The sequence below is a fragment of the Lathyrus oleraceus genome, chromosome 2 (genome assembly GCF_024323335.1).
Source record: "Lathyrus oleraceus cultivar Zhongwan6 chromosome 2, CAAS_Psat_ZW6_1.0, whole genome shotgun sequence".
In the NCBI taxonomy this organism is placed as follows: domain Eukaryota; kingdom Viridiplantae; phylum Streptophyta; class Magnoliopsida; order Fabales; family Fabaceae; genus Lathyrus; species Lathyrus oleraceus.
In genome coordinates this window covers 170,598,863-170,625,748 of record NC_066580.1, presented here as the reverse complement: position 1 = coordinate 170,625,748, position 26,886 = coordinate 170,598,863, and the positions used below count along the sequence as shown (strand labels likewise).

Below are 26,886 nucleotides of genomic sequence, written 5' to 3'. Positions count from 1 at the left end.
GGCTTTTCTGGCTATAACCAAATCAAGATGGCACCAGAAGACATGGAAAAGACAACTTTCATAACCCCATGGGGCACCTTCTGCTACAAGGTGATGCCGTTTGGTCTGAAAAATGCCGGAGCAACATATCCGCGAGCAATGGTGACTCTGTTCCATGATATGATTCATCATGAAAACGAGGTTTATGTGGACGATATGATTGCCAAATCTCAGACAGAAGAAGAACATTTGTTGAATTTGCAGAAACTGTTTGAGCGTTTGAGGAAATTCAAACTGAGACTTAACCCGAACAAGTGCACTTTCGGGGTGAGATCGGGAAAATTGCTGGGTTTTATCGTTAGCGGAAAAGGGATTGAGGTGGATCCCGACAAAGTAAAAGCGATACAGGAAATGCCAGAGCCAAGAACAGAGAAGCAAGTCCGTAGTTTCTTAGGGAGGTTGAACTACATTGCAAGGTTCATCTCTCACCTAACAACCACGTGTGAGCCAATTTTCAAATTGCTGAGGAAAGATCAGGCTATCAGGTGGAATGAAGATTGTCAAAGGGCTTTCAAGAAGATAAAAGAGTATCTACAGAAACCTCCAATCCTTATACCTCCAGTTCCTGGGAGACCTCTGATAATGTACCTGTCAGTGACCGAGAACTCGATGGGGTGTGTATTGGGACAGCATGACGAGTCTGGTCGAAAAGAGCATGCCATATACTACCTTAGCAAAAAGTTTACCGACTGTGAAATCAAATATTCGCAGCTTGAGAAAACTTGCTGTGCTTTGGCCTGGGCTGCTCGCCGACTGAGACAGTATATGTTGAACCATACTACCTTGTTGATTTCTAAGATGGATCTAGTGAAGTACATCTTTGAGAAGCCGGCTCTCACCGGACGTGTTGCCCGTTGGCAGATGATTTTAACAGAGTATGATATCCAGTATACGTCACAGAAGGCCATCAAATGGAGTATTCTGTCAGACTACCTTGCCGAGCAACCGATTGATGATTATGAACCGATGAAGTTTGAATTCCCTGATGAAGACATCATGTTCCTCAAGATAAAAGACTGTGAAGAGCCAGTTGTTGAGGAGGGACCTGATCCAAACGAAAAGTGTACTTTGTTGTTTGATGGGGCTGTCAATGCTAGAGGAAGTGGAATTGGCGCTGTCATTACTACTCCGAAGGGTGCCCACATGTCTTTCACCGCTCGTTTGACTTTTGAGTGCACAAATAACGAAGCTGAGTACGAGGCATGTATCTTGGGTATTGAGCAAGCCATTGATCTGAGAATCAAGACTCTGGACATCTTCGGAGATTCAGCTCTGGTGATCAATCAAGTGAATGGTGATTGGAATACTCTCGAGCCCACTCTGGTCCCCTACAGAGATTACACGAGAAGACTGTTGACTTTCTTCATAACAGTAAAATTGTATCATATACCTCGTGATGAGAACCAGATGGCAGACGCACTTGCTACTCTATCCTTCATGATCAAGGTAATTCGTTGGAACCATGCTCCTAGGATCGATGTGATGCGCCTTGACAGGGCCGCATATGTGTTTGCTGCTGAACTGGCAGTCGATGACAAGCCCTGGTATCACGATATCAAGTGCTTTCTGAAGAATCAAGAGTACCCTGCAGGGGCATCCAACAATGACAGAAAGACTTTGAGAAGATTGGCAGGCAGTTTCTTCTTGAACAAAGACGATGTGTTGTATAAGAGGAACTTCGACATGGTTTTGCTCAGATGTGTGGACAGACACGAGGTGGACATGTTAATGCAGGAAGTTCATGAAGGTTCCTTCGGTACTCATGCCGGCGGACATGCAATGGATAAGAAATTGTTGAGAGCGGGTTATTATTGGATGACCATGGAATCAAATTGTTTCAAGTATGCTCGGAAGTGTCATAAATGCTAGATTTATGCTGATAAGGTGCATGTACCGCCGAATCCTCTGAATGTGATGTCTTCGCCGTGGCCGTTTTCCATGTGGGGCATTGACATGATTGGAAAGATTGAGCCGACTGCTTCCAATGGGCATCGCTTCATCCTTGTTGCCATCGACTATTTCACCAAGTGGGTCGAGGCAGCGTCGTTCGCGAATGTCACCAGACATGTGGTTTCCCGTTTCATCAAGAAAGAAGTCATTTGTCGCTATGGGATTCCCGAAAGAATCATTACTGATAATGGTTCTAATCTCAACAACAAAATGATGAAGGAGTTGTGTCAGAACTTCAACATTCAGCATCACAATTCTTCCCCTTACCGCCCTAAGATGAACGGCGCTGTTGAGGCGGAAAATAAGAACATAAAGAAGATTGTGCAGAAGATGGTCGTCACGTACAGAGATTGGCATGAGATGCTACCCTTCTCCTTGCATGGGTACCGTACTTCAGTACGTACATCGACCGGGGCAAAAGTTAGGGATTAAGCCAATGACTGCGTTCTGAGTAGTTCTGAATCTCATCTCGTGCCAATGACTGGAAATTTTTGAAGGATAGGAAACAGTCCAATCACTCTTTCAGAAAGCTGATCATCTGGAGGATCTTGAAGACGGGCAAGTCATAGCAGAATTGGAACCCAATAGAAATCCATTTCACATTGCCATTAGATTAATTTCTGTTTTTATCTATTGTGCGATTACCTCTTTCTAGGGATTGCTTCTTAGTGTAAATGCCTATTCAGAGGCCATTCAATCAATAAAATCATGTTATTCAGTATATCTCTGTTTTCATTTTCATTTTACTGTTTTGTTTGCAAAAATGACGTCCGAATTTTTGATAAACATTGCATCATGACACATAAGGGCTTTACAAATACATGCTTAATAAACATTTAAAATTGCTGTAAATTTTAAGTGCTTTGGATCGTCTATTCAGAACAGATACCCTCGGGGCATTCCATTAAAATCCCCTGCGGATGATCGTGAATATCTTCCCCAGTGAAGTCGCCAACAGACGAATCTGGTGTCTTATCCCTGCAGAGCTGATCAGAGTGTTGGATTCTTCAATCCCCAGCAGGTTCTCACCACTGTACTTCCCCAAGCGTTTGTTTCAGGACATACACTCCCCAGTAGAGTTGACAGTGCCATACTATATATCCCCAGCAGAGTTGACAGTGTCAGACTGTATCTTCCCAGCAGAAGTGGCTGCTCCTTAGAGTTCGATGCCAGATCGATAATCCCGATGCCAGATCCATGGTTTCTTTCCTTGAAGCAGAACCTCGGTACCGTATCAGTGTTTGCTCCCCCTGCTGAGTCATCTCTCGCAAACCGTGGTTGCCAGAATCATTGTAGCTCTCCTCAGCAGCAGGCTTCCAATGCCATTCTTTCCCCGATCAGAGTCTCGGTATGGCCAGAACACCGCATGGCTAGTCATCTCCCCGCAAAGTTCTTTGCGCTGTGCATCTCCAACAGCCTTGCCAGGGTCCAGAAGATGGTGATCATTTCCCCAGTAGATCCCCTTGCCTCAGCTTGGCATTCTACCCAGCATTTCGCATCCCTGCATGTAGAATCATATTGCATTGCATCCTTCCAAATCGCGTAACATTTCCATTTTCATGGAGCATTACGCCATTGAAAAATTCAAACATACGCATGTAAGCATAAAACATTCTCGGTATCCCAAGTGATAAGATAGAAGTTGTTTCCAGTACTCAGACTGAAGATTGTTCATGACTTACCTTTGTTATCCCCAACAATTGTCATTGGCCCATGCGCCGCCTCTATTATCATTCCCTATTTCTGCCAATGCTGACAGGCATGAAGTTTTCCGATGTTCAGATCGAAGAAGTTTCCGACGTTCAGGTCGATGCAACTTGTGGCATTCAGGCCAGTTTTCCGGTATCCAGACCGAAGTGGCATTCAGGCCAGTTTTCCGGTATCCAGATCGAAGTGGCATTCAGGCCAGTTTTCCGGTATCCAGACCGAAGTGGCATTCAGGTCAGTTTTCCGGTATCCAGACCTAAGTGGCATTCAGGCCAATTTTCCGATATTCAGATCGAAGTGGCATTCAGGCCAAGTCTTTCCGATGTTCAGATCGAAGAAGTTTCCGACGTTCAGGTCGATGCGACTTGTGGCATTCAGGCCAATTTTCCGATTATCAGATCGAAGAAGTTTCCGACGTTCAGGTCGATGCGACTTGTGGCATTCAGGCCAATTTTCCGATGTTCAGATCGAAATCCTTTCCAGTATTCAGACTGTTGAGCGGCATTCAGGCCATGGTTATTTATGTGTTACCATTTATTTTGGTATCCAGTTTAACATTCTTTTTCGATATTCAGACTGACTTTCACCGTACCAGACGGATTCTTCTTTCAAGACCACCTCTTTGCCGATTCTGACAGACATTGTTACTTCACTTCACTTCAGTGCAAATTTTTGGGCTTTTATTGTATTCAATCCCTTGATACCTCGAAAGCACGAAAACAACTGCCATCTTCTTTCCGGGTCTCCAGTTGATTGAATAGGGGCAGCTGTAATACCCCAAAATTTACCCTTCATTTTTCCTGAAAAAAAAACGAAAAAAAAAAAAAACGAAAAAAAAAAATTAATTAATTAATTAATTAATTAATTAAATAAATAAAATAAATAAATAAATAAAATATAACAAATTATTTTGGACTTGGGTCTCCCTCATTTGAGCCCACTACCCACGAAAATCAGTCTATAAATACTGAAGTTTCAGTAGAGGAAAACACACTTGGAGTTACACTGGGAGATTCACTTGAGAAAAAGGGAGAGAAGCAAAATACTCTGAGGTTTCCTTGGAACAAAACCCCGAGGAAAAAGATAGTGAGAGAAGAACTAACAGAGTTCAGAGCAGCCTCCAAACCCTGAAGGGAAATCAACTTGTAAACCTCACGGGTGCAACTCAATTTCAATCAAGCTCTCCAATCAGCTGGAGAGATTTCAGGGTTTCTTGCTCCTTTAATTGCTGTAACTTCGGATCTTTATCCGTGTGGTAATTTTTTCCCTTTCTCATACTTTATCGCTTTCTTAGCTGGAAGACCTCGATAGGAGGCAATGTTTGAGCCCCTTGGTGGCATTTTACTTTGAGATACATGTTTTGTGTTTTGTATTCGTATCCCCACATGTAGCGCGGTTCCTTCGTCAAGGACTGCCCGTTTGCCCTTGAGCATCCCAAACCCTAAAACCCATAACACACGTTTACTCCTTCTACTACAGGCGAGTAAGTCTCCAAAGGTCGAGCATTCGGTAGATTGCGTAGTGACGTCGTTCGTCCAAAACCCAATCCATAACCCCGTAGTTAGCCGAACTACGGCTTGCTCTGATTCTCATTCCAGATGAGATACGTAGGCATAAGACGCGATGTCTTAGCGAGCACAAATCCCCCCAACCCATAGGTCAGCCGAGCTACGAAGACTTTGATTCTCATATTCAGATGAGATACGTATGCAGTGGATGCGACATCCACGCGAGTCATTTCTCTTAACCTTTTAGTAAATAGTACATTAGGCAAACCCGCACCCTTTAGACAAAAACTACAAAAGTGGATCCCGTAGAGTACTATGGATGCGTAGGGGTGCTAATACCTTCCCTTCGCATAACCGACTCCCGAACCCAAGTTTTGGTTGCGAGACCCCGTCTTGTCCTTTCCTTTTTCAGGTTTACTTCGAGCGTTTCCTTTCCCTCCCTTGGGATAAATAACGCACGGTGGCGACTCTTCTGTCATTTTCTTTCGCCGGTTGTTTTTTTTCGCGCACTATATTTTTCAGGTTGCGAAACTAGGATGTCGCATCCTATGCATACGTATCTTCTCTAACCGGAAAAGAATCAGAGCACTCGTAGCTCGGCTAACGCACGCCAAACAAAACCCACACAGGAAACCGACTGCCAATCGCTAGACTTATGTCAGACTCCACACAAACAGGCAAACATGGAAACCGAATGCCAATCGCTGGACTTACATCAGACTCCGAACCAACCCACACACACTAGAAACCAAATGCCAATCGCTGGACTTACATCAGACTCCAAGCACATGACAACCACACACACACAGGAAACCGACTGCCAATCACTGGACTTATGTCAGACTCCAAAAACACACAAAGGGGGTTGAAAAAGAAAAGGGCGCCCGGAGAGATCAGCTCAATCTCCTGCCTACGTACCTCATCTGGTATGAGGATCAGGGCGACGTAGTTCCCCTTAACAAGGAAATAACTTCTAACCTAACCAGAAACAAAGGGAGACACCAACTACTAGGGAGACTACGACTCGAGCCTAGAAGTTGTCATGCATACGATCCCTATGATACGGTTTCTATCTAACTTGCACAGGGAGCAAGCTATCCTAAACAACACAGTCAATCATAAGCACAAAAGCGAGCACACACACTATATACAAACAGATGGGCTCATACAAGGCTAGGCTTTAGTCAAGGGGTCATGTCAACCTCGACAAACAAGCCACTGTAAAAGGGTATGATTAGCTCTTAACCCTAACATTGAGAGTTAGGGTGAAGCAGATGAAATGGGAAGTGAGGGTAAGACCTCACAGATCTTATCCCTGGCCTGGGAGAGCTTCAGACAAATGAAAGTGTGGGAGTCCAGAATGTGGGACTCTACTCCACATGACTGACACAACTGGATCTTGGGTTTTTATTCAAAGTGCATCAACACAATGGTGTGAGAAGGATGAATGACTCAACTGAATAGCAGGGGATGGATTGCACATCCCTTGTATTTGCCAATGCCTCTTCACTTAGGAGGTCTTTGTATGTACAGGGCACAAAGATAAACAAACACAAACATTGCCTCTTAAGGAGGGCTTTAGATAGGTGCCTGCCCACATAACAGGACAGGTCTTCCAGACTACATGAAGTCAGGGGGTTATACCTCAGTGGTAAGCAAACCACAAGCTAGCAAAGCAACTCAAGCAATGAGTTATAGCTACTAAGGTACCTGTGTAAACAACCAAACAATCAGTTCAACTGTACAGACACACAAACAACAGTTAATCACACAGACAGACAAAGCATCAGGCAACAGTGAGCAAGGCACAAGCACAAGTGAATTTGTTCTCAAAGCCTACAAAACAACACAATGTTAGCCAACATCAACCAATTAATCAAACTCAAATGAATGAGTCACTCCAACCATGGCAATGTGCATCTGAACCTGAAATCCACAATCCAAATAGTAAGTCCAAACCACTAGGTCAAAGCCTAGGGTCAAAAGTGGGTCAAAAGGTCAAAACAGAACTTCAAATTTAACATGAATCATCCTTATTCAATCAAGAACAAATCTCAAAAAGTCTCACATCAAAATCATTAGGCATATTCATTTCATGAGCAAAACATGGCAAGGCATGCAAATGGTGGTCACATTGAGACATCAAGAAGAAAAATGCACATCATATCGAAAATGACTCAAATAATCTTGGCAAAATTCATGAGTACACAAGACATATAACATGATCATCATACAAAAAATCAGAGGCATTGGACATCATTAGGCATGGCAATCACGTATCATAATTCAAACAATCACATGTGTGACACAAATTGTCACACCAAGTTAGCTCAAGCACAAAACAGAATTGGAGCAGGGGAAAAATCTCAAACCAAAGCCAAAATGTCACTCAACATGTCTAGAATCCACAACTTGCCAAGCACAACTTGCAATTTTATGCTCATAAAAAATTAGACAAACCAAGGAGCATTGTGCAAAAAATTGGAGTGAAATTGATGCATTTTTCAATTTTATATGATTTTTGGAAGTTTAGGAAAAATTTGAAAATCAAAATGAGCAAATGGTATGAAATAAGGAGGGAAAGTGAGAAAATGGTAATGCATTTTGAAATTCTCCTTCGCTCGGACTCGAACCCAGCACAATTTTGAATTCCAAGTGCGCCAACCAAAAGGACCACGTTTTGGTCCTAACCCTAAGCCTAGCAGCGCATTTCCAGATTTTCGTAGCTAATGTGAATTTCGTAGCAAATCCGTGGCAACTTCGTAGCAAGCTCTGGAAATCTGGAGATCTTCATAGGTTGAAGATGAAGATCATGATGATCTTCATGTGATTTTCCAGAAAATCACAAAATGTTCCAGAATTCAATAATTTTTACACCAAACGAATCATCATCACGTGTACATGCAAGATCAAGCAATAATTCACACTAAAACACCATAACAAAGCCAAATCGAAGAAAACAAAAAATGCATCAAACTTTCAATTGAGCATAACTTCGTGTATAGTGCATCATTTTACTTCATTTTTTCACCAGCATCATCACCAATCAAAGATCTATACAACTATAACAAAGATTTGCAAAATTATTGAGATAAAAAACTGACCTCTTGAAGAACAGCAACCTGGAACTCGTGCTACAAGGCTTGGCAATGCTTCCAATCTTTTCTACAATGCTTAATGAAGTAATTGATGATTAATTTGAAGCTCAAATGCACACGAATCCAACAGATTTTGCAAGTTCCATGGATGCTTCAAGCTTTGAGTATGAGCAAATATGGCACGGTTTGATCCAATTCCACGTCCAAATCTTCTCAAAAATGCTTCAGGAGGATGAATCAATCAATAAAGAATGCTCTTGCTTGAAGAATTTTGAAAAGAATTTGAGAGAAGAATTTTGATGATTTTTTGATTCAGATCTGAAAATGTAGCTAATGACCAATACAGTTATGTTTAACCTTATATATGCCATGCTAATGATGCTCAAATCATGTTTAAGTCAAATGCAAATGAGATTAGCAAGTTATGAAGTGTTTGCACTAATTGGTATTTTCACCTCCCATGCATGAGAAGCACGTGAACAGTGTACACATCTGATCCAAATCCTCTTAAAACAAGCCCATGCACACATTTGAATTGGAATTTTATGCCCATGATCAACCAAAATGTTTTTATGAAATTTTCTTCATAAATCTTCATGAATAAGCACATGCCCATGCAAAGGAAATTCAATCCATGTAATGATATTCTTGGAAAGTACAAGTCATGAGGATCAAAATGCAAAAAGAACCACTCATTTTGGAGCTTTGGTTCAAAAGTTATGCTCATTTGAATTTTCAAAGACACTTTGCCATGATTGGATCATATCTCCTTAACCACACATGAGAAATCGATGATCTTGGACCTTTTGGAAAAGGGAGAGAAAGATATTCAACTTTCATGTTGGACAAAATTTCATTTGAAGCTTTCTTGATGATGTAATCTTGAGTTGAAGTTGGTCTAAAACCTTTCCATTTTTGGAAAGTTCAAATTATAGGTCACTTGCTATTTTGGAAAAGTTTTGACCTGACCTCAAATTCTTCAATGTGAGTGTTTGAAATGTCAAATGAGACTTGTTTGAACATGAATGAAGCATCTCTAACCACTTCCCACCTCCAAATCCACAGTTGACTTTGTAGTTGACTTCTGTTGACTTTTATGGGCCTCAGATGATTTGCACATGGACTGATGAGTCCTGAGCCTTCAACACTTGGCCAAATTGCTTCCAAATGATCCTTGGGCCATGTAAGCTCAATGGAACAACTCTAGGGCTTTGATCTCCTGGAAAATGCTCTTGTAGCCTTGCACAGTTGAATCTCCTGACCAGTCTTGCCTGATGACATGTAATGGACTATGCAATGACAATGCAATGACAATGCAATGTTAATGACCTAAAAAATGAAATGTATATACAAATGGGAGGTGCAAATTTGAGGTGCTACACAATTCAAGCATCAATTCATGTACCAAACTTCATAGCAAGGTTGAGGAAGGAAATATGGAGCTAGAGAGCACTTGAATCCATTGAATCAATTCACTGTTCTTCATGTTGGTTAAAATTCGAATCTCTTAACTCTTCAAATCATTGCCATGTTTAGGTAGATCTCATCATGCTGAGAATTCTGATGGTTATAGAATTGAATTTGGTTGAGATTTGAGTGAGATATGTGAGCTTGAAGTTTTGCCATGCAATTTGTTTTCATTTGATTTGCATTATATATGGATCGTTAGGCTTAGTTAAGGTTAGATTCATGTTGTACGCATCAAGGCGGTTCCAATGGTGTAAGCTACACAAAATTCTGCAAAAAAAAAGGATGTGTATTGTTCCTCGCCGGAGATTGATAGGGGAAGATGACTGGAAACACTGTTCCGGTCATCTGGTTCAGCTAGGGCTTTAGCGCATGTAACCTCCAGGTCTCACGTTCGATTCCCAGGCGCAACATTGGAAGTTCTTTTTTGGATTTTCCTTGCTTTGGCCAAAACGGCATCGTTTATGTGTTAGCGCGCTTGCAATCGTTGGTTCCCCTGTTCGAACCTTGGCATTAGCATTATTCGAATTCATTTGTTCTGAGCGCCACTTTGACCTTGAGGACAAGGGTTCAATACCCTGCTGATGCACTTCCTTTTTCTAATTCATTTCACATATTCTTATGATTCACATTTAATTTCATTTTATTGCATGTTAATTCAAAAAATCCTAAAAAATTGAAAATGATTCCAATTAATTCCAAATTTTTTATCACATATTCCTTGAAGTGTCTATTATTTTATGATGTGATTTTCTGATTTTTATCATGTCTGGATTTTTGGAATGAGATTGATTGCTTGAACATGATGCATATGTGATACGTTGTGCCAATTCTTTTGTGAAATGCTCATACATTGTCCAATTTCCATGAAAATTGATATGCTGATTCCTAACATGTTGCATGATTTTTGAGAATTGGTTTGGCATTTTTAGCATTTTTCATTTCTGTTTTAGACACATGATTGTATGGTGTGACAATGTGTGTCACACAATTTGATGTTGATCTTGTTCATTTTCATATACATGTCAATTGATCTCTTCTGATTCTAATTATTGGCATGATGATTGTGTTCAACATGTTGTGCTTACATAAAAAATTTCATGATCATTTGATTCATTTCTGTTTTAATGTGGAATTTCTATGTTTGACATCCAAATGTGATCATATTGTGTGTCTTTGTCTTATCTTGTTCATTACATGGCCTTGCCTTATGATTTGACCTTGGTCCTTTTTAGGACATGTTCATGATTGAATAAATGTGCTTCATGTTGAATATTGGTTGCTGTTTTGACTTTTTGCTTTACCTTTGACCCTAGTCTTTGCACTAGTGGTTTGTACTCACCTTTTGAGCTTTGCATTTCAGGTTCAAGTAATTAGTTCTAATGGATGATGTGATCTCCTTGTTTGAGATGCAATTTACTTTGTTTAACTAACCTTTGTTGTGTTATAGGTCCTTTGGTGGTGGACTCATTTGAGTGATTGCCTTTTAGGACTTGCTTTATGTACATATTGGAAGTTGTAACACTGTTGACTGTTGGTTGTTTGTCTGAACATAGTACTGATTGTTTGGATTTTTTCTACAGGTACATTAGTCGCTTTTAGCTCATTGCTTGAGCTTTGCTTTGCTTGTGGTTGGCATACCACTTAGGTAATCATCCTCTAACTCCATGTAGTCTGGAAGCCCTATCGTTTCTTTTGGCAGGCATTTGACTGAAGTCCTCCTTAAGAGGCAATGACTGTGTTTGTTTATATTTGTGCCATGTACTTGAAGTCCTCCTAAGTGAAGAGGCAATTGACAGATAGAAGGGATTAGCAATCAATCCCCTGTTAGTCGTTGAGTCATTCATTATGCTCGCACTACGTGTTGACGCTCTTGAACCTAACCCAAGATCCTTGTATATAGAGTCAGTCAAGTGGAGTAGGGTCCCACATTCTGGATCCCCACACCTTCATTGATTCAAGCTCACCCAGGCCCGGGTTAAGAGCTATGAGGTCTTACCCTTATTACCTTTTCATCTGCTCACCCTGACGGTCAATGTCAGTGGTTAAGAGCTTCATCAGATACCCCTATAGTGTTGGCTTGTTTGTCGAGGTTGATATGACCCCTTGACTAAAGCCCAGCCTTGTATGAGCCAATTGTTTGCATATAGTGTGTGATACCTGTTCACCTGTACTTGTGCTTGTTTACTTGCTGCTTAGGCTAGCTTGCTTCCTGTGCTAGTTAGGTTCTGATTAGAGACCTCAACTTAGGGATCGTTTGCATGACAACTTCTAGGCTCGAGTCGTAGTCTCCCTAGTAGTTTGTTATCTCCCTAGTCTCTGGTTAGGAAAGTTTTTTCCCTGTTAAGGGGAACTACGTCGCCCTGATTCTCATACCATATGAGATACGTAGGCAGGAGATTGGGCTGATCTCTCCGGGCAACCTTTCTTCTTTTTCACCTTCTTGTGTGTGTGTTTGGAGTCTGATGTAAGTCCAACGATTGGCATTCGGTTTCCTGTTTGTGTTTGTTTGTTCGGAGTCTGATGTAAGTACAGCGATTGGCATTCGGTTTCCCGTGTGTTTGTTTGCTTGGAGTCTGATGTATGTCCAGCGATTGGCATTCGGTTTCCTGTTTGCTTGTGTGTCCGGAGTTGGATGTAAGTCCATTGATTGACATTCCATTTCCAGTTGTGGGTTTGCTTTGACGTCTCAGCGTCTCTGTTTAGCGTTTTGTTTAACGTGCGTTAGCCGAGCTACGGGTGCTCTGATTCTTTCTCTAGTTAGAGAAGATACGTATGCATAGGATGTGATGTCCTAGCGAGCACGTTCTCCCCTTTCCTCAAACTACGTTGACTCTGATGTTTGTTTCTGACAAACTACGTAGGCCTAGGATGCGACATCCTGCCGAGTCATCTTCTTCCGTCTGTTCATCTGTGTCGTATTCCAGTTTGTGCAGTTTTTGAGCAGTTTTATTAGCAACCTTATTCTATTCTTTTGAGAGTGGATCCCGTCGAGTACGATGGATGCGTAGGGGTGCTAATACCTTCCCTTCGCATAACCGACTCCCGTACCTAGCAATCTCTGGTCGTAAGACCATTCCTTTCCCGTTCTCAGGTTTACTTCGAGCGTTTCCTTTCCCTCCTTTGGGATAAATAACGCACGGTGGAGGCTTTGTGTCTTTTCCCGCCGGTTGATTTTCGCGAATGCGACAATAGTCTAGCCAAAAGAGCAGACGTGCCGACGAGAAATACCTCAGAGCCCGCGGGAGCAGAACGCTTGTGTTTTTTGGATTTTTTGGAGGAGGGAGAGACAGTAGGTTCTGTCGAACGGGGTTGACCCTGCATAAACAAAATATTAGCAATCACGTAATTTTCCCCCTCCAGAAGGCAAAGGCAAATGGAAATGCGTTAAGGAGTATACAGAAGAACTGGTCTTTCTCAAGACTTGGGAAATGGGGCGCCTATCATCGTTAGAAGATTGCGCAGGAGCAGCTTACAAGAAGTGAAAGATGGTTAAGGATAAAGTCAAGATCAGAAGAAATAGTACTTCAGCCAGAGTCAAACCTGAGCCTTCTGTGTCGAAGGAGTGGGTTGGTCAGCGATGTAGAGTCTACAGGTTTCAGAGGGAGCGCTACAAATAAAGGAAAGAAACGCAAGTGAGCGAGGAAGTCCAGGTGGAAAGGAGTGTTCAAATTTCCAAGAAAGCGTTACCAAGTTGCGTGGTTTCAAACACAATAACATATCGAGGATCGATATGGAGCGGCTCTGAGTAGTCAGGCAGATAATACTTCGTGGGGACCACTCTGTCATCCTTTTTTCTTTTAGAGGCATTTTGTACGTATGAAATAGGACAGTAGAACCACACCGGAACCAAATAACCAAAGGCCAAAGCCAAAGGACTAGATGGCAGAGGAGGGAACTTTATTTTTCCAAAATGAAGAGCATAAAAATATTTGTCTTTCACGTGATCAGGGATTTTGAGTTTTCGAAGTTGATCGATTATTTTCGCTTTCAGTTCGACAACAGCCTCTCGGATGGTCCCACGAAGATTATCTAGTCGATACACAACTTGGAAGTAGTTCTGGAAAGCGCGAATTTGTTTAACGCGAAGAGCCTTACATTTAGTCGACTTCGCCTGCAAACAAACAAAAGCCTCAGTCAATTTAGCAAGTTTGGCATCAGGATCGTCAACATAAAGGGAAAAATAGGACTGCCACCAATCATAAAATTCTTTGGTACAGAAGTGGGCTGGTCGAAAAGAAAAAGAAGGAAGGCGGGGTCGGTTTTTTCAAATGTTTTCTAGTTTTTCTTCAACTTCGCTCCAAGGTTGGCCGCAAAGTGTGTTGGCAAGTAACTCTTGAGAAGAAAACAGAGGTTTGGGGATAAATTGGCAAAGACCAAATTGCCTGGCCACAAGGTTAGGCTGGTAAGCTTCTAGACCTGGATTGCTGCTGGCAGTCTCCGCCACCAAGAAGCGAGGGACCAAAACCCGCCTCAAAATGAGGAAGGATTCAGTCCTTAGTTCTCCGTCAGTCGGAGGGAAAGGTCTGGTAAACCACTCAGGACCCTCAGTTCGACGGCAAAAAGGAGCCATAAAGGGTAGGAAGTCGACACGAGTCAAAATAATTTCGAAGATAAGTCGAAACACTCGGAGGTCTGGAAAATTCTTATCGATGGGTGTCAAGGGAATCAACCTTTTCTAGATAACATGGCGTTCCTCTGGGGGACAGGCAACCCTCCTCATCCCATATGGGGCTACCTCTTTGGATAAAGTGGCATTGAGCCACAATTGTAGGAACCAGAAAGGACCATGAACCAATACGTTCTTCTTTCTAGAGTTCTTAGGGTCGAAGAGTCGAATCTGGAAGACAACCTCGGATAGAGACTCATAGAGAGAGGCTAATATCAGTTGGCCTAAGGTGACATCACGTCATTGGTGCAATTGAGTCGCCAGGAGGGCAAAATGCTTAGCTACCTGCATCGACCGTGAGCAGAAGACGAAACAGGATAGCCAAAGGGTCAAAAAAACCACGTGTTCCTCATCGGTCACAGGACCTGCGGAAGTGGCATGATGGTCAATGAAGTTTTTCTATGTTGGTTTGTGAGAGTCACCAACGTCGAATTTCAAAGAAACTGGCGCTACAGCTTCGGAGTCGAAGACCTCGCCAGACGGTCTCAAGCCAGTGATGGCAGCAATGTCTAAAAGTGTTGGCGTGATCATGCCACATCTAGTATGGAAGGATTTGGTCGAACTCTCCCAGAATTCAAGGGTGGCTAATAACATGCCACAAGACTAGGGAGGGCCACAGCGGGCAATCTGCAAGAGGGTATAAATGCCTGTTCTTTTTCAGTGGTCGATTTTTTCCGTTTCCAACCGATCCATCCAAGCACAAAACTTAGGACAATTCCTTGGGGGGGGGGGGGGCGGTTCTGAAGTTCCTATCGACGTATCGAAGGGAGAAGGGTTGTTGAGAAGATTTCACAGGTTCAGAAATGTGACTGGCGGGAAAGAGGGAAGAGTCATTTTTAGTGATCTCTGGCTGTCGGTTTTCTGGGAGAGGACCTAGAAAAGTTAAGGGTTCATTAGCCAGAGAGAAAGGAATCAATACCTGAGAACGCCATATTTTCTCCTTTTCTTCTACCAATGGAGGCTCAGGGACGTATTCCCTGCCATCAATGTTGATAGGGTGCGAGAGTTCAGCAACTGAAGTTTTGTTGGAGGTGGCCATGGAGATAACAAGACGGTTCTGCGTTATGAAGTAGGAGATGTTTTCACAGAAAAAGCAGAAGACAAATGAAGACAAGTGAATACTGAACGAAGAGTGCCAAAAAAGAGAAGAAGGAAGAAGAATGAGGGTTTTATAGCCCTTAAACCCTGAGCAAAGAAGAGGGAGCGGTTACACTTCCATGCCCGACATGTACACGCACGTTCCCATGCCTACAGACACGTGGAGGAGAGAAGGTATACGAAAATACAAAACACGTTCAGTTTAGAGATGTGAAGTGACGTAGACATGATTTTGTGCGTCTCGAGGAGAAGTAGAAACACTCGCCATGATTGTCTGACGTCACCCATGTGGGATACACAGAGACCCCACTAAGTAGAAGCGGGAACAGTAAAGGGTAAGCCGACAGTTTCAGAGATGCCATCGTCTCATCATCATCATCGGCAGTCGAAAATGGCATCTCTGGGGGGCATTTTGTTACCACGAAATATCCCTAAGGCAGTGTGAAAGCACATGTAATGAAAGAGTCCTATGATTAGGGGGATCATACCCTACCCAAAGATAAAAGATGTCGAACGCAATCAAGAAAGAAAAGCATACTAAAAGAGGAGGTCGACAGGAAACGACATCTCCGTCGGCAGGTCATTTTGTCGACCAACGCTAGGTTTGGGACTTAAGGAATTCTAAGGAAAGGTGCAGGAGACAGCTTCGCCCTAACATCTGGGCGGGAGAAATTGGAAATTTAAAATAAAATAGCAGTTCCAAAAGGAAAAAAGAGTGCCACAACGTGGAGCAGTTAGCAAGACATGGGTGCAGTGGTTATGCAAAGCGTGGGTCACAACATCCGCTAGCTTCTAGGAAGTTATTTTAGGAGTAGTTCCTCTAGTTTAGTATAAATAGGAGTATCCCACAAGGGGCTAGAGGTGTTCACTTTGTACTACGAAACCACTTGTAAGAAAACTTCCCATTCCTAGCGCGAGGAAGAAAGAGTTTCTCTGAGAGTGTTATGTACGTGAATCACCACATTTATTTCAATGCAACTTCCCTACTTTTCAATTGTTCCCGTTGAACATTTTATCTTAATTTCCTTTTCTTTTGATTTATCATTTTACGTTGTCGTTTACGCTGTCGACACTGACTCTATCGCGATCATAAAGTTTACCAAAAGCGTGTTCGTAGTATACATCTTTTGAATGTTATAGTGCTTTCGGTCACAAGTCACCTGCAGGCGATAACATTGTCTAAAACCGTTCGTGTGGAAAACCCCTACACTTGTTCGACACTTTGTTGGGAGACGTTCCCCACAGAGTCATTCCGTCGAAAGTCCGAACAAGTCCCACTTGCACTAGCACATGTCCTAGGATCAACTGGTCGATCCTGCAAGTAACCCTTCGTTTTAAGACCAAGGAGGACCAGTGGTTGTTTACCAATTTCCACAGTATATAATGTGCCAACATTTTAGTCTGGGTTTGGTTTGGAAGTTGGGGTCTAATTATGTCCATTACTGTTGGTATGTTTTTTTTTTTTTTTGTAATTTCCTCATTTATCAGGTTCTTGGGTTTAAAGTAAAATGGGTGGGTGGATATGGTATCGGTGTCTGTTTTTCTGCTGTAACAGTTTGTTATTATGGTCAATGCATAATTTTAGTTAATATATATCATTGTTTGGTTGCTAAAAAAAAGTGAATACGCTAAAGACTTTAAATACTCAAATTCAAATTGAAAAACTGCCATTACCACAATCCAATCATCATCACACTGAAATGTTCAACGAGCACAAATCAAAATGTTTGTCAATTAAAAATAAAATTCTAGTAAAATAAAACATAACATAAGAATTATTTGTTAACAATTATAATTATAAAAGTTATATTATAACTATTTAAAATATTTAATAATTACAACACATACAATATAACTTAAACATTAAATTTAAGAGAAAAATTAAATAAAGTTAAGAGTAAGGAGATAAACATTAAAAATTGAGGAGTAAAATTATAAATAAATTTAAGTATAATATATTTAAAAAAAGATGATAATTTATAATTAAAAGAATAATTAAATTAATAAAAAAAGGAATAGAAAAATATGTTACCATTGTCATGCAATTGAAGTGAGAAGTAAGAGAAGTGTACCAACTTGTTTCATTTAAAGGAGATTTGCATATCAACACAAGTCATAACATTACTCTACCTGGTAAATTCTTCTCTGTAGCGCTTGCCATTATTTGCTATCAACAATGACACCCCCTTCGTTATCATATTCTTCTTCTTCCATTCATCACATTTTATGACTTCTGTTTGCAACCCTTCATTTCCTCTGCATTTCCTCTGTGTTTTCTCTCATGGATTCCAAGAAACAATTCCCATGCTCTCCACCTTACCCCTTTGTTATTACAGATTACCCACCACCACCACGTCATCCAACTTCCCCTCATATTTCTCCACCTTCTCCTCCGGCGACTTCCACTCCTCCTGCCACTAACATTGGAATCATCTCAGGTGTCATTATTGTTGGTGTAGTCGTTCTTATCATCTTGTGAATTGTTTGGATACTAATTTAAAGGAGAAGAAGATTTATAACAAAACAGAAGGAGCTCAGTGAAAACACGACAACCACTACAAATGTCACAACCACATCAAACACAATATGAAGAAGAGAGTATCAGTACCTTCTCTCTCTTTCTAAAGTGGAAGAAAGCACGAATTATTTTGATGAATCTCTCGTTATTGGAGTAGGAGGATTTTGCAAAGTGTATAGGGGAGAACTGAGGGATGGAAGAAAGGTGGCTGTAAAGAGAGGGAGTTAAACTTCTCGTCAGGCCATTCAAGAGTTTAGGGCTGAAATTGAAACCCTATTTAAATTCCGCCATGGGAATTTAGTGTCATTGATCGGTTACTGCGACGAGAATCACAAATTAATTTTGGTTTACGAGTTCGTTGAAAAAGGAACTTTGAGAAGTCATTTGTAAGGTTCTAGTCTTAAAAGTTTATCATGGAATGAAAGATTGAATGTGTGCATTGGAGCGGAAAAAGGACTAAATTATCTACACACAACTTATCCTACCGCGGTCATTCATCGGGACGTGAAATCAGTGAACATTTTATTGGGAGAAAATCTCAATGCCAAAGTTGGAGACTTTGGCATATCAAGAACATGTCCTATTGCCCATGAGGCGCATGTCAGCACCAGTGTCAAGGGAACTTTTGGATACCTCGATCCCGAGTATTTTATGCGAGAGCAAATTACGTAAAAATCTGATGTTTATTCATTTGGAGTAGTCCTCATTGAAATACTATGTGCAAGACCGGTCATTGATCCATCACTTCCTAGTGATACGTTCAATTTGAAAGATTGTGTGATCAATTAAATTCAGAAAGGGCAGTCGGATCAAATCATCGATCCACATTTGATTATAGGGGATATTGATCCTGATTCCCTAAAGAGGTTTATGGAAAAAGTGGAAAGATGCGTTGCAGATCGTGGTGCTGACAGACCCTCCATGAGGGATGTTTTGTGGAATTTGGAGTGTTGTCTTCAATTTCAAGAAGTTGCTCTTCATGGTTCGGCTGCCGAAGATAATTCCGACAGTATAGTGGAACTTGCTACACAGTACACAACAACTGATTTTTCTTTGACAAGAGTGTTCTCAGGGTTGGTAATATCGGAGGAGGGTATGTGATCTTTTTTATCTTCTTGATTTGTTCTAATATTATCTTTCTCTTTAGGTTAGCACAACTTTGTTCTGATATTAGAGAAACATTACATGTTTTCTTTCTGATATTATTCGTCCTCGTTTACTTTGTGATAATATCTTTCTCTTTAGGTTAGCACAACTATGTTATGATATTACATATAGATCACATATTTCCTTATTAGCATCAACTATAGTTTCCTTATTATTTAGCTAGTGTTATTATTATGCATTGCTTTGCAGTCATGCCACATATGAGAAACTGAATTACCTAGTCGGTCATTAAAGTAATTCTCACTATAACCTATTTTCAACTTCGCGTTCAAATTCACCACAAATCCGCTTTTGATATTTTCACATTAGAGTAAAAAGTGAGTTGTTATCTCATATCATTGGTCCCATCGACTTCCTATACCTGCAGAATTTCATTGATCTAAAGCCTATTCACCCTTCATCCTAACAAAATTTGTTATGCCTTCTGTGAGTCCCGAAGGAGCCTCACCGTTTCCACTCCATTGCAATATATGGTCCAGTTCATGGTATATTAATCTAGTAATCTCTTTTATGATATTTCAAAGATAGCTCTCAATGTAGTCTGCTGCAATATAAATTACATTGTTACTCGAATAATGCAGTTCCGTTGATATTTTTGACAGTTAGAACATCAGCAAACCACCTTCGTAGGTTGCAAAAAATTCTTCTCAACAATCTCATTTAGAACAATACCTTTTAAAAAAACTTAATTATTTTAAGGGGAACGGTCTATTTAACATCTCTTTCTAGACTTTATCATATCTGCATTCTCTCCCAACAATGTGCCTCATCAGTTGAATTAAGAGGAAAACATGGTTCAGTTCAGGAGGGTAGGCCCAATCCCAGTAAGACGACTTATCATACACATCAGGCAACCCAGACCAACTTTGGGCGCCCTAATAACCTGATTGGGGGCTAGCCCAATATCAATGTTTTGGACTCTTATTACTTATTAATAGATCATCCTCCTTTGGGAAAGTTATTCCAATCTAATTTTAAAAAAAAAGAATCTCTTTAGTTCAAAACTAAAAAGTAATTTTTTTTATTGTGATTATTAATTTCTAGATAATCCATTTTTTTACTCTAATTATATTTTGTTGCTTTCTACTTTTAAGCATGTATCCTCTTGCAAGCACTTGATAATGCTTTGATATGTTTTATTATTTTACTTTCTAAATGGTTTTATCCTAATGCAATTTAGGATTGTAATTGTAGGTAATTTATTATTGTTTGATCTCAACATTTTTGCAATAATGAATTTTTGAATTAATATAATTTATTAAAAGAATTATAATTCTTTTATATAAATTTTATTGTTGAAAAAAATATTTAAGGTTATTTTGTTAAAGGCATAACAATCAACACATAATTAATTTCACATTTGCAAAAGAAAAAAAATACTACTCCCTCTTTCGCTTAAAGTTATAAGATATTTTGGATATTTACAAAAATTAAGAAATAAATTAATTTTATATGAGGGAATAAAATATGATTAATTTACAATATAAAACTTTATTAATTATCAAGGAAAAATAATTAAGAATATATATATATATATATATATATATATATATATATATATATATATATATATATATATATATATAATAATTGAAAAATTATTAAAGTTGTATTAGAATGGTAAAGTGATACAATTTAAGATAATTTTTTTACAAAAGTAATTTATAATTAGAGAGATACACCTAATTCAAACCTGGAATAACATATACATTTTATTTAAGCAACATTTAGAGAGTAATAAAAATAATTAAGAGACAAGATTTGTTAACACATATAGTAATCATTTTCATTAATGGTCGGGTATTAAATTAAAACTCTATGCCTTATAGAAAACTAGTACTATGATTTATACTTTTTGTTATTCCATAATTAGAACTTAAAATTTTGTATTTTTCATAGTCAAATTTTTTTATCACTTATATCTTTACTAGATTGTTATTTTAATATGCTTCTTGCACATGATAAGTCTTACTTGACTTTATTGATAATAGTATTGGTGTTTGAAGATAGGACTCAGAACACACACAAGACTCTAAGAACACACACAAGACTCTAAGAAGAGCAACACAACTGAATACTTTGCACTTGACTATAAGAAGAGCCACACAACTGAATACTTTAATGATTTTGTTTGAACAATTGTCTCTAGGATAATCATGAAACATATGATATAAAATTCATTTACCACATAGAGAGTATATTAAAAAAAATCATTAAAGTTGTATATAAAACTAATTTATAATTTGAGACATACACCAAATTCAAACATGGAATAACATATACATTTTACTTAAGCAACATTTAGAAGGTAATAAGAATAATTAATGCTCGAGTATTAAATTAAAACTCCATGACTCATAGAAAAGTAGTACTATGATTTATACTTTTTGTTATTCCAAAATTAGAACTTTAAATGTTGTACGTTTGGTAGTCGAATATTTTTATCACTTCTATCTTAACTAGGTTGTTATTTTAATATGTTTCTTGCATATACTAAGTCTGACTTTAATTTATTGATAGTAGTATTGGTGGTTGAAGATAGAACTTAGAACATGCATAAGACTCTAAGAAGAGCAACACAACTTAATAATTTACAGAGTTTAATAACTAATTTTAGAAAGATATATTTTTGCTTCCCATTTATCTTTACCTCTCAATGGATTTTCAAAATATATGTCTCTTCTTCCATGCATTCATTTCTCTTATGTACTACTTTTACAAAGTAAGGTTAATTTCATTATCTTAAGTCAAGTTTGAATTGAGGAAAAACGTACCCATAGCGAGGCCGATTGGAGATTACCTAAACAAATCCTTGTGTACTCTCTCTCTATCTATCTCGTTTACATTTCATTTGTAAATTTTTGAATTCATCAATTGTGAGATTAATACACTTGGTCGTTTAAAAACCATTTGAAAAAGGTTTTGTTGAGTCGGTCACGATGTATTAGATTATGATTGTATTTGAAGATCAACAAAATCATACAAAATTCTAAACGAAATTGATTTCACCCAAGGTGTTCGATAATTTGTCTCAAATACATTTTTGGTGTTCTATCATTGGGAATACTCTATACTTTTAGCATAATATTAAATTTGTTGTGGTTGAAAGTATTTTTATCTAGTTTGTGTTCATTATCATACTTTGATTGAACTTATGCATATTCGAGCTTTTTGATAGTAGTTCAGTTAGACAATTCGATCTGGGCCACATCCGCTCGCTATAAGAATTTTCAAAATAAATTTTTGTTAAAGTTTTTTACTTGGAATCTATTCACCCCCCCCCCTCAAGATCATTGTATATCGTCTAACAACCACTGTACTGTCTAAAAAGTAGATGGTGTACGTGTTCCTCATACAAGGTCAGGGAGACTCACATGCCTTAGTAGGTATAATAAGAATTTGGGGGTGAGGGTTGACTCACGACAGAGAGTAGCCTTGTATAGTGGTTTTTGAGGCTGTTTGAGGGACCAACTCATGTGAGGTGAGAGGCCCTGTTGGTGGCCGACGCTTCTGGGTTGTATGCGGGCAGTTAGGTTGACGGTGTTAGAGCTACTAGGAGTGTAGTTTTATATGAGTAGTGTTAAATGTGTATGTCTTGAGAATCAATCCTTTATCCCCTTGAGAGATAGCGTATTTATAGGGATTCTCGAGGCCTAGGTTTTTTCCCGCTGGATGTGGCATTAACCGCTCCCGACATACTACGGAGGTTTATTGATTTCCTATCTTTTTCGAGTCAGTGAGGAATTTCCCTTGTGTGGCTCCCACGTCTACAGACCCTCCTGTGTGATTCCCATAGATTCCATATAGGCGGCCCATCTGTTGGGAAATAGCGTCCTAGCCTAGGGCTTACCAAATATAAGACTATAATTTTCATTGTAGAAGCAAATCAATTTTCAACTTCATAACCACTCTCCAGGTCAGTCGTTTTATCGCTCATCCTGACTAGAAAATAGGAAATGTTAAAGATAAAGCTTGAGTTAAAATGGTACCTAATTTTTGGAGATTAGTGAAGCTAGAGTAATGAAAGAAGGAGAAAGCTTTAAGCGAATCATTGAATCGCTTCCGGTGATACTCTCAAGGGAGAAGGAATGAAGATGTTTTTTGAAAAATAAATGTCAGTTTGAATGCTAAATGTTGTGAAAGCTTCTAAATACCCGACTTACCCTATTTATAAGCAACAAAAACTAAAGGATAAATACCAACTATAGAAAGAAATCACAAGATTAACGACTAGATTTCCACTCATAGATACACGCAAACTAGAGTGTACTCAAGTAATTTGGAAATTGTGCCATACCCTAGCTGGTCATGTCACTACACGTGTCAGGAAAGGGCGGCGAAGCATTTCAATGATGGAACCCTATTAAATTCGAATGTTTCTTGTTAATTTTTCAAAAATGATCCCAAGTGTTTCAGTTTCATTCCATATCGAATCACGTCATGGAGGAAGGTCAAAGGTACTTAAGGCTTCCCTTAACTTCTTCATTGCTCGGTAAAGCCTTGGGGACAACTGTTCTTGACCGGTCAAAAGCACAAATGACCATAACCCAATCTATCTCAAATCCACTATACTTATAAGTTATATGCTAAGAGCAAGATAAGATTTATAATTTACACCTTCATTATACTCAACTTGAATCTTAAACTGACTTTGGAGTTGAAGTGTTAACCATGCATATTAGCTTCGTGCTACTAAAAAGGAGAACAGAGTCGTCGTTCAACATTGTCAGTTCTTCAATTGCATTCATTTCTGCTTCCCGAACGGAACACATTGTATTATGTATGTAAGTATAATTCATCATTAAAATTTCATATAGAACAAGATCTTTCTTATAGTGTTCTATCATATAAGTGTAGGTCTGTGATACATTTAAATTTGATAAATATTCATCTCTTGAATTGAGTTTATATTGAACTTAAGTTTTTGGATTTAAATTGCTTGTTAAACCAACTTCAAATGTACTTGAGTTAATGATTTTGTTTGAACAATTGTCTCTATGATAATCATGAAACATATGATATCAAATCCATTTATTATGTTTTTCTTCCACTCATAATCTTTTCCTTCCATGCTCTAAATCTAATTTTTTAAAATTAACTTTTTAAAAACACTTAGTTGTTTTAAGGGGAACCGTCTATTCAACCTCCCTTTGTAGACCTTATCATATCTGCATTATCTCCCGACACCATACCTCATCAGTTGAATTAGGAGGGAAAATAGTTCGGCTCATGCGGGTAGGCCCAAGCCCAATAAGACGACTTGTCATGCATTTCAGGCAACCTATACCAACTTGGGGCGCTCTAAGAATCCGTTTGGACGCTCATCCAACATCAATATTTTGGACTCTTATTACTTACTAATAAATCATCCTCCTTTAAAGTTGGCAAAGTTATTTCAATCTAATTTTCAAAAAATAAATTCTCTTAAGTTCAAAATCAAAAACTAATTTTTTTTATTGTTAATTTCAAGTTAATCCATTTTTTTACTCTAATTATATTTTCTTGGTTTCTAATTTTAAGCACGTATCATCTTGCAAGCACTTGATAATGCTTTGATTTATTTTATTATTTTGCTTTCTAAATGGTTTTATCCTCATGCTACTTGATGATGGTAATTCTTGATGATTTGTTATTTTTTATCTCAGTATGTTTGCATCAAAGAATATTTTGAATTAATATAATTTTTTAAAAAGGATTATAATTCTTTTATATAAATTTTATTGTTGAAAAAACATTTAATTTTATTTTTTTAGAGGCATAACAATCAACACATAATTAATTTAACATTTGTAAAAAAAAACATTTTACTCCCTCTTCCGTTTCAAGTTATAAAATATTTCGGATATTTACAAAAATTAAGAAATTAATTAATTTTGTATGAGGAGAAAAAATTATGTCTGATTTACAATATTGAACTCTATTAATTATCAAGGAAAATTAATTAAGAATATAATATATATATTATATATATATATATATATATATATATATATATATATATATTTGAAAAAAAATTAAAGTTGTATTAGAATGGTAAAGTGATACGATTTAGGGCATTTTTTTTTTACAAAAGTAATTTATAATTAGAGACATACACCTAATTCAAACCTGGAATAACATTTCATTAATGCCCGGGTATTAAATTAAAACTCCATGACTTATGGAAAACTAATGCCCTGGTATCAAATTAAAACTCCATGACTTATGGAAAACTAGTACTATCATTTATACTTTTTGTTATTCCACAATTAGAACTTAAAAATTTGTATTTTTGGTAGTCAAATTTTGTTATCACTTATATCTTTACTAGGTTGTTATTTTAACATACTTCTTGTACATGCTAAGTCTTACTTGACTTTATTGATAGTAGTATTAGTGGTTCAAGATAGAACTCAGAACACACAGAAAAGACTCTAAGAAGAACAACACAACTGAATACTTTGCACATGGTTATAAGAAGAACAACACAACTGAATACTTTAATGATTTTGTTTGAACAATTATCTCTATGATAATCATGAAACATATTATATAAAATCCATTTACCATATTTTGCTTCTGCTCGTTATTTTTTCCTTCCATGCTTTAACCTTAATTTTATAAGAACATTTTTTTTTAATAAATTGATTGGTTAAAGGGGAACATTCTATTCGACCTCCCTTTCTCGAACTTATCATATTTGTATTCTCTCCCAACAACGTATCTCATGAGTTGAATTAGGAGGGAAATATAGTTTGGCTCAGGTGGGTAGGCCCAAACTCAATAACATGACTTGTCATGCGTTTTAGGCAACCTATACAAACTTTGGGTCCCCTAAGAACCTGTTTGGTCGCTTGCCCTCTCGTCCAACATCAATGTTTTGGACACTTATTACATACTAATAGATTATCCTTCTTTGAAGTTGGCAAAATTATTTCAATCTAATTTAAAAAAAAAATCTCTTAAGTTCAAAATCAAAAAGTAATTTTTCTTTATTGTTAACTTCTAGTTAATCCATCTTCTTACTCTAATAATATTTTGTTGGTTTCTATTTTTATGCATATATCCTCCTGCAAGCACTCAATAATGATTTGATTTATTTTATTTTATTATTTTACTTTCTAAATGGTTTTATCCTAATTCTACTTGCTAATGGTAATTCTAAGTGATTTTTTTTTATCTCAGTATGTTTGGATCAAAGAATATTTTGAATTCATATAATTTTTTTATATAAAATTTATTGTTGCAAATACATTTAATTTTATTTTGTTAAAGGTAAAACAGTCAACACATGATTAATTTAAAATTTGCAAAAGACAAAAAAAGTAACTCGCTCGTTGGTTTCAAGTTATAAAATATTTTGGACATTTACAAAAATTAAGAAATTAATTAACTTTATAGAAGAGAAAATTATATATATATATATATATATATATATAATATATATATATAGATATATATATATATATATATATATAATATATATAATAATATATATATATATATATATCTATATAATATATATATATATTATATATATATATATATATATATATATATATATAATATATATATTATATATATATATATATATATATATTATATAATATATATAATATATATATATATATCAGGGCCGACCCTGTGCATGTGCAGTTTGTGCTGCAGCACAGGCCTCAAATATTA

The 26,886-nt window shown here is 37.9% G+C and overlaps 1 pseudogene; it reads left to right on the top strand.

The window, feature by feature from the left end:
* The first annotated feature begins 16,042 nt into the window (after window positions 1-16,042).
* Window positions 16,043-18,726, top strand: LOC127122463 (probable receptor-like protein kinase At5g59700; annotated as a pseudogene).
* Window positions 18,727-26,886: the final 8,160 nt, after the last annotated feature.